General features: G+C 43.0%; 1 long non-coding RNA gene across 2 annotated transcripts in view; it reads right to left on the bottom strand.

The window, feature by feature from the left end:
- Positions 1-16,903, bottom strand: part of LOC120400127 — a 45,816-nt gene extending 28,913 nt beyond the window's left edge. For both annotated transcript variants that reach the window (XR_005595548.1, XR_005595547.1), the window contains exons 1-2: positions 16,808-16,903; positions 804-901 (exon numbers count right to left, since the gene is read on the bottom strand). This is a non-coding gene — a long non-coding RNA (uncharacterized LOC120400127). The remainder of the gene's footprint in view (positions 1-803; positions 902-16,807) is intronic.
- Positions 16,904-17,552: the final 649 nt, after the last annotated feature.

The following is a 17,552-nucleotide window of genomic DNA, read 5'->3' as shown; positions in this document are numbered from 1 at the left end:
CAAACAGAACTCATATGACAACAATATTGCAGTACACATTTTGGTTCGATAAATTATTCACTCCTAATCCATTGTAAGGAATCACAAGAAAGACCTGGTTGATTACTTTTTAAAACATTATAAAGAAAAATGATAACACAGACTTTTATCAAATGCTGGTTTTCTAAGAGAGGTGGCATTTAATGATTGGAAAAAAGTAACAGGCTGGCACTGATCCAGGCAGTGAGCATTCCCACTTAAAACCCCTACAATTAAATTTAATGAGAAACATGTTAAACACAAAGTAGTTCATGCCCTAAAATTGAGAAAGAATTTTTACATTCCAATTTAATGGGGGGAGGACAATTTAATCCAATTACTTTTTATTTATTTATTTTTTCAGTTTTTCCAGGGAAAAGTACATTTCTTCACAATCAACTTTTGATGCATTTCCCTAATTAATGCAATTTGATAAAACGGAACAAATTCACAATGTCATTAGTTGAGTTGTGCTTAATGAAGTTGGGCTGTATGAAACATTAACTGCAATACAAAATCTATTTCTTTGGCCTGGGAAATATGCATTTATCATTTCAGTACATTTACTCTGGAAGTTCCAATCATGAAGTCTTATCACCATAATCATCATATCTTGATAAATCAACATAAATTAACATTTTGATCAATGCCATCATTAAGCTCAGACTATGAAGAATCTATTTCCTAATAGTATGGGACAAGTTAAATACGCTCCTTGACAGACTAAATTATAACAGTCTATGTCTGATGGACAACTGTCAGATTTTAAATGAAAATAACTGTACCTGTGTTAACAACTTTGTTCAGCTACACTCTTCCCCGGATGATGTATAATGTCCTCTCATAGATCAATATGTGGAAATGGTTTCAGCAAACAAGGCTTCTATGTGCAGAATAAAACGTATATAAACATCAATAAATAAAAAAGTAATTTCACAGGTTTGAAAGAAAGAATTAAGCTACTAGACTGAATTATTTTCATATAGTCTAATATATAGGGGAGGATATTGAAATGGAAATCTGACATTGCTATCACTGTTTATCCATCTATATATTTTGAATTTCAAAGAGGAATCAAAATGTGTAAAACATTCAAACATGGGGGCTGATCTTGCGACACTTGCTTATGTGAGCAGTCCTTGTTCATACCAGGTTAGTGGAACTATATATGTGAACAAAGATTACTTGTGTGAGCGAAGTGTTTGGTATCTACAGCCTGATACAAAATTAGAGTCAATCAGAGCCTTTCCACTGATTTCAATAGGATTTGGATCACACCTCTATCTAATGTTGTGAAGGCCAAGACTATAACAGGGTTCAAAAAAGAACTAGATAAACTCATGGAGGATAAATCCATCAATGGCTATTAGCCAGGATGGGCAGGGATGGTGTCCCTAGTCTCTGTTTGCCAGAAGCTGGGAAATGGGCTTCAGGGGATGGGTCACTTGATTACTTGTTCTGTTCATTCCCTCTGGGGCACCTGACATTGGCCACTGTCGGAAGACAGGATGCAGGGCTAGATGGACCGTTGGTCTGACCCAGTATGGTCATTCTTGTGTACACATCCAAACATATCTTATCACATCCCTTTGCCCTTCCATTTTGCCAATGATACTAGCCTCAATGCTTCCTTCATTACTCCCATTCTTGTCTTCATGTTTTCTTTCATGCTGTTACCTCTTAGCTGACCAACCTCCCAACACCGGATTGCCAATGTACCACACTGCCCTCATTCAAATCCCTGAAATATACTGACTGTGTCAGAGATCCAGTTGAGCATCACCTTTTGGCCACTTGGACTGCTCTGAGGGGTTCCAGGGTCTGAATTCCTGGCTGTTTTAAGCCTACACAGTCTGAATGGAGTCCAGGAACTGTCCCCCATCGAGAGGCCCCTAGGCACATTCTTGAGTGCATAATCTCCGTTTAGTACCCTGTCATGAGAGTTCTGACCATGCAGACCACTGCTCAGCTCATGGAACTAGTGCTAAGCCCTCAGACTCCTTTCCATAAAACAGTTCAATCACACTGTCTCCAAGAACTCCAGCCATCTGCATGTTCTTTCATGTGTTACGTCTACCTCTTCAAGGGACATGTGGTAGATGTAACACATGAAACACTCAGACACTTTGCACAGGATTCTAAAACCATTGATCTTTACTTGATCTATACTCTGTATATTTCTCAAATGATTATGCAGAAAATAGGGCTGTCAAATGATTTAAAAAATTAAATGTGATTAATCATGAGATTAAAAAAATTTCAATTAATCTCAGTTTTAATTGCACTGTTAATATTTAAATTTTTTTTGGTCGTCTACATTTTCAAATATACGGATTTCAATTACAGCACAGAATACAAAGTATACAGTGCTCACTTTATATAATCATTTTTATTAAATATTCACTATAAAAACAAAAATAGTATTTTTTAATTCACCTCATAAGTACTTTTGTGCACTCTTTATTGTGAAAGTGCAACTTACAAATGTAGAATTATTATTGTTTTACATAGTTTTGTTTTTGACTGCAGTTATGTAAAACTTTAGAGCCTAAAAGTCCACTCAGTCCTACTTCTTGTTCAGCCAATTGCTAAGACAAACAAGTTTGTTTACGTTTATGGGAGATAATGCTTTTTTATAATGTCACCTGAAAATGAGGACATGCATTTGTATGGTACTATTGTAGCTGGCACTGCACGGTATTTATGTGACAGATATGCTAAACATTCATATGCCTCTTCAGGATTTGACCACCATTCCAGAGGACATGCTTCCATGCTGATGATACTCATTAAAAAATTGTGTGTTAACTAAATTTGTGACTGAACTCCTTAGGAGGGAATTGTATGTCTCCTGCTCCATTCAACATAGTGCTCTCCATGGTCCTCTGCTGGCTCCTTTACCCTGGGCAGCAAGAGTCCTTCAGAACCATGCATCAATTTATTGGCACTACTCTGGACAGCACATTAGGGAATCCAGGGAAGCAAACTAGGAAAATATGGTTTAGATGAAATTACTATAAGTGAGTGCACAACTGGTTGAAAGACTGTACTCAAAGAGCAATTATCAGTGGTTCGCTGTCAAATAAGACAGAAAATATAATATTACCTCTATATAAATCCATGATACACCCACATCTTGAATAATGAGTGCAGATGTGGTCGCCCCATCTCAAAAAAGATATTAAAATTGTAGCTCTTTTCTGAACCTTTTCCAAAAATGATTAAGGTTATGGAATGGCTTCCATATAAGGAGAGGTTAAAAAGACTGGGACTTTTCAGCTTGGAAAAGAGATGACTAAGGGGGGATATGATAGAGTTCTATAAAATCCTTATTTACTTTCTCCACACAAATCATGAAGTGTTATTTACTCCTTCACTTAACTCCTTCTCATAACACAAAAACTAGGGAGTCATCAAGTGCCATTAATAGGCAGCAGGTTTAAAAACAAACAAAAGGAAGTCTGCTGCAAAATCCTACCTTCACGCCTCAATGTGGCATAGCAGTGACCCTGGCTTGTCTGACAGCGAGGGTAGCGGAATGTATTTTTCAGTAGGTTCAACCATGCTATTAAGGTATCAGACTGCCAACCCAGGGAGAGGACAGCTGTCCTCCTTCTTGAGGTTGGATGCTAGCTAAGTTGAGGAAGTAAACGTGCCACTGAGAGCATAGCCAGTGGGTGGCTGAAGAAATGGCTACAACATGAATAAACAGGCCCCAGCTTCTTGTGTGCTCCTTGATCTGTTCTACGACAGTGCTGGGGAGTTCAGTCGATGAGAGGCTGTTAAGAATCTCAGGGGCCAGAAAAAGGACTTCCCTCTCAGTGTGCACCTATAAACTGCAGGACACTGATGAGCAAGAATTTGATCAATCTAATGGAGGAGACAGCAAGGACAGCCTGCAATATCCTTGGTCTCAGTGAAACATGACAAAGAAAGGAGATGGAAGTGAAGTGGAGAGACAAAAGTACCATCATGTTAGGAAAAGGAGAATTCACAACAACCATTGGAGGAATTGGCTTCATCATCAACAAGGAATGTTCTTCAAAAATCATGTCCTGCATGTTCAAGTCATGTACATCAGAGTGCTACACCTCCAACAAAACAAGAACAGCATCCTCAAGATTATTCAGAGCTATGCTCCCACATGCACAAGCAAAGATGACTATGTGGAAGAATTCTATCAGGAGCTTGAGGAAACCCTTGCTCAAAAATCCACATGTACAATTGTGATGGGAGATTTCAATGCCAAAGTTGAAAGAGGAAAAGAAGATGAAAAGTTCATTGGAAGGTATGGCATCAGCAAATGGAATCCATGAGGAGAGTGATTGGCAACTCTGGCGGAGAAATGAAAAAATGCTCATTGATAACACCTGGTTTAAGAAGAATGCCAAGAGGAGGTGGACATGGATCATTCCCAATGTGAAGAACAAGAACAAGACTGACTATATTCTGATCAATAAGTGGCTCATTGCACAAGCCATCTCAGTAGTGCCATCATTTAACACCAGTCTTGACCACCACTTGCTCAGAGCATGGCTCAACTTCAGTGAAAAGGTGGAGAAGAAAGCACTACAGATGGCCTATCAGAGACAGCTGCCAAAAATATTCGATGAGGCAATCTTGAAACTGAATATTTCCAAGGAAGACTGGAGTCTTATAGATAACTGTGGTGAGGATCATAAAAACTTCACTGATAAATTGAGGCAATGCATGAAATTAGCCAAGAAAGAAAGACCAAAAGGAGCAAAGGGAAGAATCTCTGAGGAAATGGAGAACTTGCTAGAGAAGTGGAGGAATATGAAGCAAAATGATGGTGGCAAACTTGAGTACTCCCTCCTCTGCAAGTTGATGAGAAGAAGCCTAAAGGAGGACTTCGAGAAGTACCAAAATGAAAGGCTCTTAAAGATGGATGAAGATTACAGAAGCCTCAAAAAATGCAAAAGGGAATTGATTTAATGGTGCTGAAAACAGTGATGGAAAACCGGTAATTGACAGAAAGGGATGGAAATGGTCTGCAAATATTTCTACATTGAACTGTTCACGTCTCAGAGAAATGTCCCAGTACCAACACTTCAACAGACCAATGAGCATATACTCCAAGTCCTTGTTAGTGAAGTTCAAAAACCCTTGCTCAGAAGTTTACCTGTTACTTGGAAATGCAAAAGATATTATATAGCTGGAAGGAATCCAACACCATTCTACCATACAAGAAGGGTGATCATAAAGATCTAAAGAACTATCATCCAATATGCCTGCTCTCACATGTCTACAAGCTGTTCACCAAAATAATAACAAACCGACTCTCAGAGTTTGGATGAGCAGCAGCTGAGAGAGCAGGCAGGCTTTCGAAGGAATTTCAGCACAATGGACCATATTTTCACTATAAACCAGCTATTAGAACGTTCAAGGGAATACAAATTCACTTTATGTATTGTCTTCAACAACTATAAAAAAGCATTAGACAGCATAGCGCTAAATGCAGTGTTGAAAGTTCTTGCAGAGCAGGGCATTGACACAAACTATATCAAACTATTAAAGGAAGCAAATTCTGACTGCACCAAGAAAGGTGTGAAACAAGGGAGACACGGTTTCACTGAAACTCTTCACAGCCTGCCTCGAAATGGTAATAAGATGGATGAATTGGAAGGGTGGAATCAACATAAACAGAAGGCAGTTAAACCATCACAGATATGTGGATGATATTGTGTTGATCACCGAAAATACTATCAAACTACAGAAAATGCTGTGAGAACTCAACACAAAAAGCAGCCAAGTCGGACTATAATAAAAATAAAAAAATATAATATATAGAGATATACCTATCTCATAGAACTGAAATCGACATGGTGGGATTCAGTAAAGACAAGTGTGAAGTACTACGCTTAGGAAGGAAAATCAAATGCACAACTACAAAATGGAGAACAACTAACTAGGCAGCAGTACTACTGTAAAGAATCTGGGAGTTGTAACTCTCTGGGAGTCAGCTGCAGGAGAATGAGTCTCCTAGCAACATACTGGACACAGCTGATCCTACCAGGGGCTGACCAAGCAGCAGCCAGAGCTCACTGGCTGCTCAATGTGTTCCATTGCTGAAGCTGTGCTTGGTCCTGCTTCCTGCAACTACTTCCTCCTGCTCCCTGCCTTGCCTGCTCTTGTTCCTACTTCAGCTCCTGCCCTTCTCCATTCTTGACAAGCCTGGCTCTAACTCATGGCTCTGATTTCTGACTGTCTCCAGCTTACCCATTGGCTTTGGCATTCAGATTTGTTATATCCTTGGGGACAGCCGGTTTAGGAAGAAATCACTTGAGGCCAGACAGCAGACAGCTAACAAAACTACCATTTTATTTACAGACACAGAGCTCACCCAACCAGCCGAAACCGGCTGGGCTATCCCCTAATAATCTAACTCAGTTGCCATAGGAACAAAAACCATGACAACCAAATACACAACATATTCCTCCCCCCCTAATAAGAACATGACCTAAATAAAACACACACTAGACTAGAGAAGGAGGGTAGACTGCCTCCATTCCTGGCTAAACCCTGGGGATTATTTTGCCCCATAACCGTGGGTTCGCCCTAGCTAAAGATCCAGACGATGAGGAGGCCTTCTGTCTCTAGGTGGATTACAGCGAACTTCTGGTGTTGTTGCACCCGAAAGTACCATGGGCTCTGGGTCCGCAGCACGAACAGGTGAGGAGGTGGTATCAGCTCGTGCTGGGCAAAGGGGTATCTCAGCCGCCGGCAGTAATGGAGGAGAACAGTCAGAAACAGGTGATTTGTGATTCGGTGTCTCACCAGAAGTGGTGAAGTCAGACCACTCAACTGCAGATGTGTCCTGAGGACTGGCATGACCTGGCAATAGCTGATCTACATGTCGCCGCCAGGTAAGATTCTCTGCAGTCCGGACTGTGTAGGAAACAGGCCCTGTTTGAGTGATGATTGTGGCAGGGACCCATTTAGCTCTGGAAGTATAATTCTGAGCCAAAACTGGCTATCCCGGGCTAAAGGTTCACTCTTTTGCTCTGGGTGCCTGTCTGATAACTTGATTTTGCTGCTAATGTTGCACAATTTGTCGGGGTTCAGAAGGTTTCAGCAGATCAAAGCAAGTGCGCAGCTGTCATCCCATCATTAGAAAGGCCGGAGATGCCTTGGTCATAGCATGAGGTGTGTTTCTGTAGGAAAGTAAGAAGGTATTCAGATGCTTTTGAATGGAGTGTTGTCCCCTTGCTGATTTCAAAGCGTGTTTCATTGTCTGCACAAATCTTTCAGCTAATCCGTTGGTGGATGGATGATATGGTGCTGACGTGATGTGGTGTATCCCATTTGTCTTCATAAAATTTTGAAACTCCTGATATACGAATTGCGGTCCATTGTCACTCACAAGTTGTTCTGGCAGACCAAAACGACTAAAGAGTCCTCGTAGTTTTTGGATAGTACTTTCTGCAGTAGTGGACTGCATTATAGAGACTTCTGGCCATTTAGAATGGGCATCTACTGCCACCAAGAACATGCTTCCTTCAAGGGAGCCAGCGAAGTAAATGTGAATACGTTGCCACAGGTTTTCAGGCCAGTCCCATGGGTGTAGGGGTGCCCACTGGGGTGCATTCCTCACACCCTGACATGACATACAAGCTTTTGCCTTCTCTTTAATAGCACTGTCCAATCCAGGCCACCAAAAATAGCTTCGTGCAATTTCCTTCATGCGCACTATTCCACAGTGACCGGAATGTAGCTGTTCTAACATCTGTGATCTCAGTGGTGGTGGAATAATGACACGTCTCCCCCACAACAAACAACCAGATTGGACCGATAACTCCATCCTCCTGGACATGTAGGTAACAAGGTCGGGTGAGACCGGAGAGATTTGTCGAGATTTTCCATGCATCACCAGGTCCATAACTTGGGACAATACTGAGTTGCCTTCTTTATCTGAGTAGCAGTCATGGGTGTATTCTCTACCTGTTCAAAGTAGAAGATTTCCTTTTGGGCACTATCTTGATGTTTGACCGGCAAAGGCAACCTTGAGAGGCCATCTGCATTGCCATGCAGAGTGGATTTCCCGATATTTGATTTCATATGTGTGTGCTGAAAGTAACAATGCCCAACGTTGCATAAGACTAGCAACTAATGGGGGGATGCCTGTGTACGGTCCAAAAATTGACATCAGAGGTCGATGGTCTGTGAGAAGAGTAAACTTTCGCCCAAACAGGTACTGATGAAACTTCCGAATTCCAAAAACAATTCCTAATGCCTCACGTTCGATTTGGGCATAGTTAGTTTCTGCTTTGCTTAGAGTGCGTGAAGCAAAAGCAATAAGTCTCTCTTCTCCCGAAGGCATAATGTGTGACACGACTGCTCCCACTCCATAAGGGGATGCATCGCAGGCCAATTGTAGGGGTAAGGATGGATCAAAGTGCGTTAGAACTTCAGAATTTAGCAATGCATCCTTAGCTTTGTTAAATGCAACATCACAGGCTTCAGTCCACTTCCAGGCCTTGTTCTGCCCAAGCAGCTCATGAAGTGGTTTTAGCAGTGTGGCTAACTGTGAGATGAACTTTCCATAATAGTTCAGTAGTCCTAGAAACGAGCACAGCTGGCTTACATTTCGAGGTGGGGGAGCCTCCACAATAGCTTTAACTTTTGCAGGGGCCTTATGAAGACCTGCAGAATCAATGATGTGTCCCAAATATTCAACAGAGGGCTTGAAGAATTCACACTTTTCTTTGCGAACTCGTAGGCCATACTCTTCCAGTCTTTGTAGGGTAGCCTCTAAATTCTTTAAGTGATCCTCTTCATTTCTTCCAGTGACCAGGATATCATCCAGATAGCACTGAACTCCTGACAAGCCACACAAGATCTGGTCCATAGCCCTCTGGAGCAGACGTTATTCCGAAGGGTAGGCGACAGTATCGATAAAGCCCCTTATGAGTCACAATAGTCAACAGCTCTTGGGACTTTTCATCGATGTGCATCTGTAAATATGCTTGACTCAGATCAATCTTACTGAACTTTTGTCCCCCAGCCAGGCCTGCAAAGAGGTCATCGATGCGGGGAAGCGGGTATTGCTCTGCACACAACACTGGGTTGACAGTGACTTTAAAATCACCGCAAATCTGGAGAGAGCCATCTTTCTTCACTATTGGAACGATAGGAGTGGCCCATGAGCTATGGGTAACTGGTATTAGGACTCCATTGGTGACCAGGCGCTCCAGGTCCGCTTCGACTTTCAGCCTGATGGCATATGGCACAGTTCAGGCTTTCAGATATTTTGGTGGACTGTCAGGTTTAATGTTCAATGTCACAGTGATTCCCTTCATACTTCCCAAATCATCTCCAAAAACAGCAGCATGTTTCCTTAGTATAGGGGTTAGACTGGTTTCTTCTTTAGTCATCCGGTGCACTTCTGCCCAGTTCAGTTGAATCTTCCCAAGCCAAGACCTACCCATTAAGGCTGGGTAGTTACAAACAGTGGCAATTTAGCAGCCTGTCCATTGAGCTCCACCTTAACATCAATAGTGCCCAACATGGGCACAGCTTCTCCCGTATACGTCTTCAGAACAGTTTTTGTTGCCTTAAGCGGAAGATTCTGTAGCTTTTCTTTATACACAGTCTCGGAGACCAGCGAGACGGCTGCACTGGTGTCCAGTTCCATGCGTATAGGTTTGCCATCCAACAACGGGGTTACCCAGTATTCATGTGAGCCCATTGCCAAAGACAAAACATGCAGTGGCACTTCCTCTTGCGATGAGGTGTCACTTTGATCATCCTGGGTCTGCTCTAGGGTATGCAGGGTTCCTCTTTTTGTCGGCCAGACCACAGGCCTCTTTTTCTTTTGTTTACAGGCACACTCAATGTGTCCCCTTTTGCCACAGTGTCAGCACACCAGGTCCTTACACCAGCATTCTGATGCCTGGTGACCCGGCTTACCACAGCAGTAACATTCTTGACTCTTCACAGTTTTGTGGGTCGGTTCTTGTGACACTTTTTGCACCCTAGGGGATGCACCGATGTATTGCGCCTCCCTTGTAGCCAGTTCCATGGAGACAGCAATATCAACAGCCTTCTGTAAGGTAAGCTGAGCCTCTGTCAGTAGGCACTTCTGTATAGCTTCACTGTAGAGGCCACACACTAACCTGTCACACAGGGCATCATTTAACATCTCCTTAAATTCACAGTGTTCTGCTAGCTTTTTTAAAATTGCTACAAATTGTACAACTGTTTCATCTTCCTTTTGGTCTCTTTTGTGGAACCTATATCTTTCAGCAATTACCAGTGGTTTTGGGGAAAAATGGGACCCCAGGATTTCCACAATGTCACTGTAAGATTTAGTCGCTGGCTTAACAGGGTGTAGTAAGCTGCATAGCAGGGAGTAGGTTTTAGCCCGTACATAAGAATATTGGCACCTTCTTCGCTTCTGTAATGTCATTTGCAATAACAAAAAGCTCAAAACGCTCAGTATACACATGCCACTGCTCTATATTCTCATCAAAAGGTTCCAGTGGCCTGGTCAGAGTAGCCATGATTTTTCGTTTCACTTTCACAGTCAGTGCAAACAAGCAGCTTCTTTGTTTGTTTGTTCTTTACCTTGACTTCTACTGCCTTCTGTTACTGGAGCAGCACCGGAATCCCACCCTCATCGCCACTTGTTATATCCTTGGGGGCAGCCGGTTTAGGAAGAAATCACTTGAGGCCAGACAGCAGACAGCTAACAAAACTACCATTTTATTTACAGACACAGAGCTCACCCAACCAGCCGAAACCGGCTGGGCTATCCCCTAATAATCTAACTCAGTTGCCATAGGAACAAAAACCATGACAACCAAATACACAACAGGATTCTGATCCCTGACTCTGACCCATGGCTCTACAGTGACCCTGGATGTCCCATGGTCCTGATCCTTGACTCCAGCTCAGCTCCTATCAAACCTCCAGGCCTGACTATCACCATGGCTCTTATGGTTAGGCCCATGTCCCAGTCATGTCCTTAACTGCAGCCAATCACAAATAAAATGCAAAGTTGCAAAAGAGGGGAATATCATTCTAGGATATATTAACACATGTAAGACAGACATGGGAGGTAAATGTCCCATTCTACTTGGCACTGGTGAGGCTTCCACTGGAGTACTGTGTCCAGTTCTGGGCACCCCCGTATAAAAAAGATGTGGACAAATTGGAGGGAGTCCAGAGAAGAGCAAGAAAAAATGATAAAAGGTCTAGAAAACATGACCTATGAGTGAAGAAACTTGCATATTTATACCTGCCTCTGGCAATTTCCACTACATGCATCCAACAAAGTGGATATTCACCCACGAAAGCTCATGGTCCGATACGTCTGTTAGTCTATAAGGTGCCACAGAACTCTTTGCCGCTAAATACTTTAGAGACAGTCATAAGGACAGGATCCTGGGCCCTGGGCCCATAGGCTTTACAGTCTTGAGATGACTAGGTTCTTGGACAGTGTAATTTGTCATGTTCTGAGCTCAGTCTTGTCACATTCAGAGGCTCACGTTAACTCATTGAACATGTCTGCCTGAGTCTTATTTTTCCGCCGTCTAATCTGGGAAAGTCTCTGTCCCAGTGTGGAGGATATGCTGACGGACAAGGTTTCAGTTGCAAGGAATGCAAAGCATAAGGGTAGCATTGTCAGTGCATACATTGTTTCTGTTTATTAAAAAAAAAAATACCCCTCAATACACTTCACTGAAAGCCACGACATAATCACAACTGCTGAAAGGAGACAAACAGGAAGCCCCCCCTCCTTTTTTTCCCCCCCAATGCTGCTTGCAATATACGGTGATCCCTTCCAACCACAACCAGGGCATGTTTGGGAAAGCATGCTTATGACACCCAGATTTCACCAAATGGGGTGGATTACTTGTTGAATTGTTTGTAATTCAAGGGCTAGCATTGAAAACTTCCCCCTTTCCCCTAGGTGACACTATGCGATATCACATTGCTGAGAGTAACAGTGGTGGCAAGGGAGCAGATGCTGCAAGCGTCTAGGTACAGACCTGGTCCTTATGCTGCAATGCGCTGCAATGATGCCAGCAGAGTTAATACTGGAATGGCAGCTCTTCCCAGAAACCTTCTGCAAAGGACTGCAGAGTACCTCCATGAGAGCTTCCTGGAAATCTCCATGGAGGATTCCTGGGCCATCCCAGTGCACATAAACAGTCTTTCAGAAAGCACCCTCTATGTAGATGGAGTGGCCACCGATACCCACTACACCTACATTTTTGTTCAGATTAAACATAAATAATAGCATGTAACCCCTACAGTTTGATTATAAATGTGTACTAACCAGAGGTTCCCTAGCATCACGCTCCAGCACCAACTGGTCCTATGAAGAGATGGGCTCCAGGGTTAAAAACAGTACTTTGCTGTCGGGGAGAATGGATCTTCCACTTGCCTGTCTCCATTCCCCTCCTCTTCCTTGTCAATAATGTCCTCCTTATTGTTGCTCGAGGTCGCCCGCAGCTGGGAGGCATCCACAGAGCGTTTTGGGATAGTGGTGGGATTGCCACCGAGAATCACATGCAGCTCTTCATCAAAGCAGCATGTCTGTGGGGCAGAACCAGAATGACTGTTCACCTCCTTTGTCTTCTGGTATGCTTTTCGAAGCTCTTATTTTCATGTGGCACTGTTGCGTGGCCCTGGTGTTGCCCTTCCCCCCCATGCAATCTTGGCATAGATGTCAGCATTTCTGCTAGATCGGCGCTCTGCCTGCACAGACTCTTCTCCCCACACAGCAATAAGATCCACCACCTCCTGTGTACTCCATGCTGGAGCATGTTTGTGGCCTTAAGTCTCCATGATAAGTTGTGCTGGCGAGCTCTCCATGCTGATCAAACAGGAAGTGAAAATTCAAAAGTTCCCAGGTCTTTAACAGGGGAGCAGCTGTTTCCTGTATACCTGGCTGATGTGCAGTAGAGTTGAAAAGGGTCTCCAGAGCAGTCACAGCAGAGCATTGTGTGACACCTCCTGGAGGCCAATTCATTCAAATTACACCACACAATGTCTACACTATCCCCATGTTGACCCATGGATGTCAAATCAAGTGCTACACCTCTCACAGAGATGGAGTACAGAAGTCAACTTTACAGGCCACTTAGGTCAGCAAAAGAGACTCGGTAGTGTAGACATAACATGGCTCACATCGACCTAAGTTTGTAGTGTAGACCAGGCCAGTGTGATGAATAAAGTGTTCCACTCACAGACTCAATTCCACAAAGCACTTACTTCAATGGGATTCCTGAAGCACTTAAAGTTAAGCATGTGCTTAAGTGCATTGCTGAATCAGGGCCTTAAAATTATTTTCTTTCCTTTCATTATTTATTGATTTTTTTTGACTGTGTAACAAATACTAGTTATTTCAGAAACCTCCAGCTTGACATGGGCATAGATCTTGATAGAGATAAACTTGTATATATGAAGAAATATGATTTTGAAATAGCAAAGTTAGACTGTAAGTGTTTTCAAAATTTCAGTCCATGGTTTTCCACTACATTTTTAACAGATAACCAAGGTGTGGTTATCATATATATGCAAGCCTGCAAATAAATATATCTGCACTTCTGTATGCTGATTTAAATTAAGGTCTGTCTGGGTCTTTGGAGCCCATCTCACCATCGCTCTCTCTGTGTGGATACCACACTGTGATACAAGTGTCTGTTTAAACAGCTACAACTGGAGCTTAATTTGTTACAGATGTAGTTGTTGAAAACAAACATTTAAATTTGAAATGTCTCAGTGGCCTGCACAATGCTGGTGAGAGGAGGAGAAGGCAGCTGAGGAATGTCATGTTCCTCTTTGAGGCCCAGTCGTTTGCCATGTATTATTGAGGCACCACTGACTGAACTTGAAAGGGAAAAATATCATGTTTGTCCTCTGGCCTGAATGTATCCAACTCAGGTTTTACTTTCACATCCATCTCCCATTCACAGTGCTGTGGAACTAACCAACCTTTTCCTCTGAAGTTTAGCCACCCTCCTTTATGTTCCACAGCATGTAGGTTGTTGAACTTTGGTGACAAATGCCTCTTCCAGTTCAGCTTAGAGCTCCATGGGGATCTGAAGAACCCTCAAGTTTATTTATTTTTAACTAGCTACATCTGGAATAAATTAAACTCATGCTTTTTAGTTTTTTGTCTTTCTTAAATCTGATTTTCAGTGGAATGAAGCCAGAATCTTTTCAATCTGTACTTGTATGTATGGAGTTTGCTAGTTTTCCATCTGTAAATACACATAATTCATTGGAAGCACTATTATTCATTGCTGATATTGTGCATTATTGTGAGATTGCAATGCACAATTTTTTTTCAAGTGTTAAGCGTAATTTGTTAAGGCTATCATTAAGCACCAATAGCAACTTGTTTATTTGGATGGAAGGGGAATTATACTGAGAAGCCATTTGCATTTTGAAAAACCCGAACAGATTTATTGGGTATTTTTTATTGTAATTGATTTCTATATTTTTTGAGAAGAGAATGGATTTGTTTGTTGTTTTTTTTTAAATAAATATTAAGCTATTGATTTATGGAATCTGCAAACTGTGTCTGCCAGAAAGTGATGTTCCAGAAGCCTTTGATTAAATTGTATGTAAAAGCCACTACTGTAGAGTAGGATTTTAGAAGTCTGATGCAAAGATCAAGGACTGGGATTAACTTTTTTTGTTCTGCTGATATTCTTGACAGTTTTCAGAAGTTCCTTTAGTTACTAAAAAAAAAAAATCTGACTGGTGCAAAAAGGGAAACTAAAACTAAACTCCTGGGAGATGCCAAAGATTCTAGGGCCATTATATAGCTTTAGTTTGTGAAAAAGAGAAGGCAATTTTAGGTCTTATGGACCCTGCCCTGCAAAGATTTATGCATGTAATTAATGATAAAGATGCAAATAGCACTATTGACTTCAGTGGGGCAGGATGAAAGTTATCCACATAGGTACACCCCCATAAAAGAAAAATTTAAAAACAAAAAATAAAATATTTGGAAAATGAAATTCAAGTAAAAAAATTGGCATAACATTTTCACATAAAAAATTAAATAAATAAAAATAACATTTTCAAAGTGACACAGATTTTTTAAAAAAATATTTTCTACTTTTCCATAATTCTGCTAAACAGTATAGTGTAGGTGGTCTCCACAGAAGAAAAATGGTCAAGAGGTTAAAGCATGAGCTGCATATTAAGAGATCTGAGTTCTATTAATAGCTCTATGTGTTTGGCCATGTCATTAACCCCTCTGTATCTCTTGTGACAAAGCTCTGTCCTTGTCTCCATGGGTCCTGTGTTTCCTGGCAGATTTCACTAGCCTGAGAGGCTCACTGTGACCCTTCACATAGCCCTTCTCTCTCTAGAGGCAGGGATCACAGCCTACTGAGCCATTTTCATCATAAGCCAGCAAGGGAGGTGAGGAGAAGCTATCCTCCCTTGCACAGTCTCAGAGTCTCAATGATTAATCAGTGGGAAGCCCAGGCCCACCCTTTACTCTGGGCTCCAGCCCAGTGACCCTAATAGTATCAGCTATGGTAGTTGATCTTTTAGAAACAGGACACAGAATTCCCTGGCTACTTCCCCACAGCAGCCCCCACTTCTTCAAGGTCCACTTCACCCTTACCTCAGGGCCTCCTTCCTTGTACCTGATATGCTGTGTATTACTCAGTCTCTCCAACAGCACAACTTCCTCCCACAGTTCCTGACATGCACACCCATCTCACTAACTGGGAGGTTTTTAACTAGTTTCAGCCAGCACCTGATTTGCTTCAGGTGTCCCTGTCAGCCTAGCTGTCTCCACTGCTTTCTGGAAGGATCTTAATTGGCCCCGGGTGTCTTGATTAACCTGGAGCAACTGCCATTTGGTTACCATGGTAACAGGGATTTGTTTAGCCTGGGGCTAACATACCTGTTTCTCACTACTTTCCTAAAGCCATCTGGCCTTGCCCCATCACACTCCCCTACCTCAAATGAATGTTGCGATACTTAATGTATTCATGTTTGTTCAGTGCTTCAGAAAGAAGGCACTATAGAAGTGCAAGTGATTTAGACTAGCCAGAAAACAAGTTCTGTTTAGTGGAAATTTTTGAGGTCTTAGAGTTTGTAAACTCGATGTTTCAAAAAATGTGAAAAAAAAGAGACTCAGGTCAGAATAGCCAGTTTCCCAGGAGTTGTGGTACTCACCTGGCACGTGGGACACACAGGATTGAGTCCCTGTTCTGCATGATTTAAAGCAGTCTCTCAGCCTTTTTGTGCTGACAACACCCTCTGGACTTAAAAAAAAAATTGAGACCCCCCTCCCCACACAAAGACTTGAAAAGGTAGGGGGCTGAAGCTGCCCAAACCCCTCTGCCCAGGGCTGGGGCTGAAGCCACTTGAGCCCTGCCACCTGGGGCCAGGGATAAAGCTGCCCAAGTCCAGGGCTGCAGCCATCTATAACCAAGGCTGAGGCCGAGCCCAAGCCCCCCCACATAGGGCCAAAGCTAAAGCCACCCAGGGCCAGGGCAGAGTCCCCCCACCATGGGCCAGGGCTGAAGCCATCCAGGGCTGAGACTGAGCCCAAGTCCTGCCACCTGGGGCTGAAGCCACCTGGGACCAAGCACAAGCCCCTTCCCCTTCCCCTGCCTGGGCTGGGGCTCAAGCTGCCTGAACCTGATAGGGTTGCCACCTGCCCAGTTTTCACCTGGGCTTGGCTTGTGTGGCAAGCCCTGATGTCCAGTTTTTTTGATCTGTGGAAACCTCTCATTGCTGATTTGAATTTAATCCACGGAGAGACACTTAACCTGCAAACACTCACCACTGACAAGAGGAGGGGGATATAGCCCAGTCAATCACCTTCACACCTGGCCAATCACAGCCTGCAGCCCTCCCTAGCCTGCCCACTCCCAACCGCCCAACTGGGGAATGTTCAGAATGTTTCTCTGCCTGACGTTTGGCGGAACACAGGAACTGGACGGATGTGCAAAATCGGTGGAGGGGTGCTCACCTTCGTGCCTCTCTCAGGAGGGTGTGTTGCAAGCGGAGGAGCACCTGTTTCTTTCTTAGGTAGTAGTGCAAATAAGGGGAGTTCCCCCCATGTGGTCATCCATGTATATATAAATCCTCCTTTTCATCCCAGCTGTAAGTGCAAAACAGGGAGCCTCTGTCTGTGCGTGTGTGTATGTAAACAGAGAAGTTCAAATGAGTGTCTGTATATGAAAATCCCCCATGTGTGCAAATTGTGCTTATTACCACTAGGATGTGTGGGCAGATGTACCTCAGAGGTGTCAACCCTATGGGGGAAGGGGAGATAGGAGTGAGTGGTGGGGTGGGGCCTTGGGGGGAAGAGGTGGAGCAGGGGGCTGTTACCCCAAAAATGGATTTTGGGACACTGCTATAATAACCTACCTATTGCCCCTTAGTCTGTTCGTCCCGAGGTAAAAGTTTCTGGGGTTGTTAAGGAAACACTAAAGGACATGGATATAACCTTCTGATAAACTAATTGATACAGGCAGTATTCTTTCCAAAACAAAGTATCTTTTATTAAAGTAACTAAGAATCCC

This window comes from Mauremys reevesii, linkage group 3 (assembly GCF_016161935.1).
Source record: "Mauremys reevesii isolate NIE-2019 linkage group 3, ASM1616193v1, whole genome shotgun sequence".
NCBI classification, from domain to species: Eukaryota; Metazoa; Chordata; order Testudines; family Geoemydidae; genus Mauremys; species Mauremys reevesii.
The sequence above is the reverse complement of the archived record's forward strand: the minus strand, read 5'-3'. Positions and strand labels throughout refer to the sequence as shown.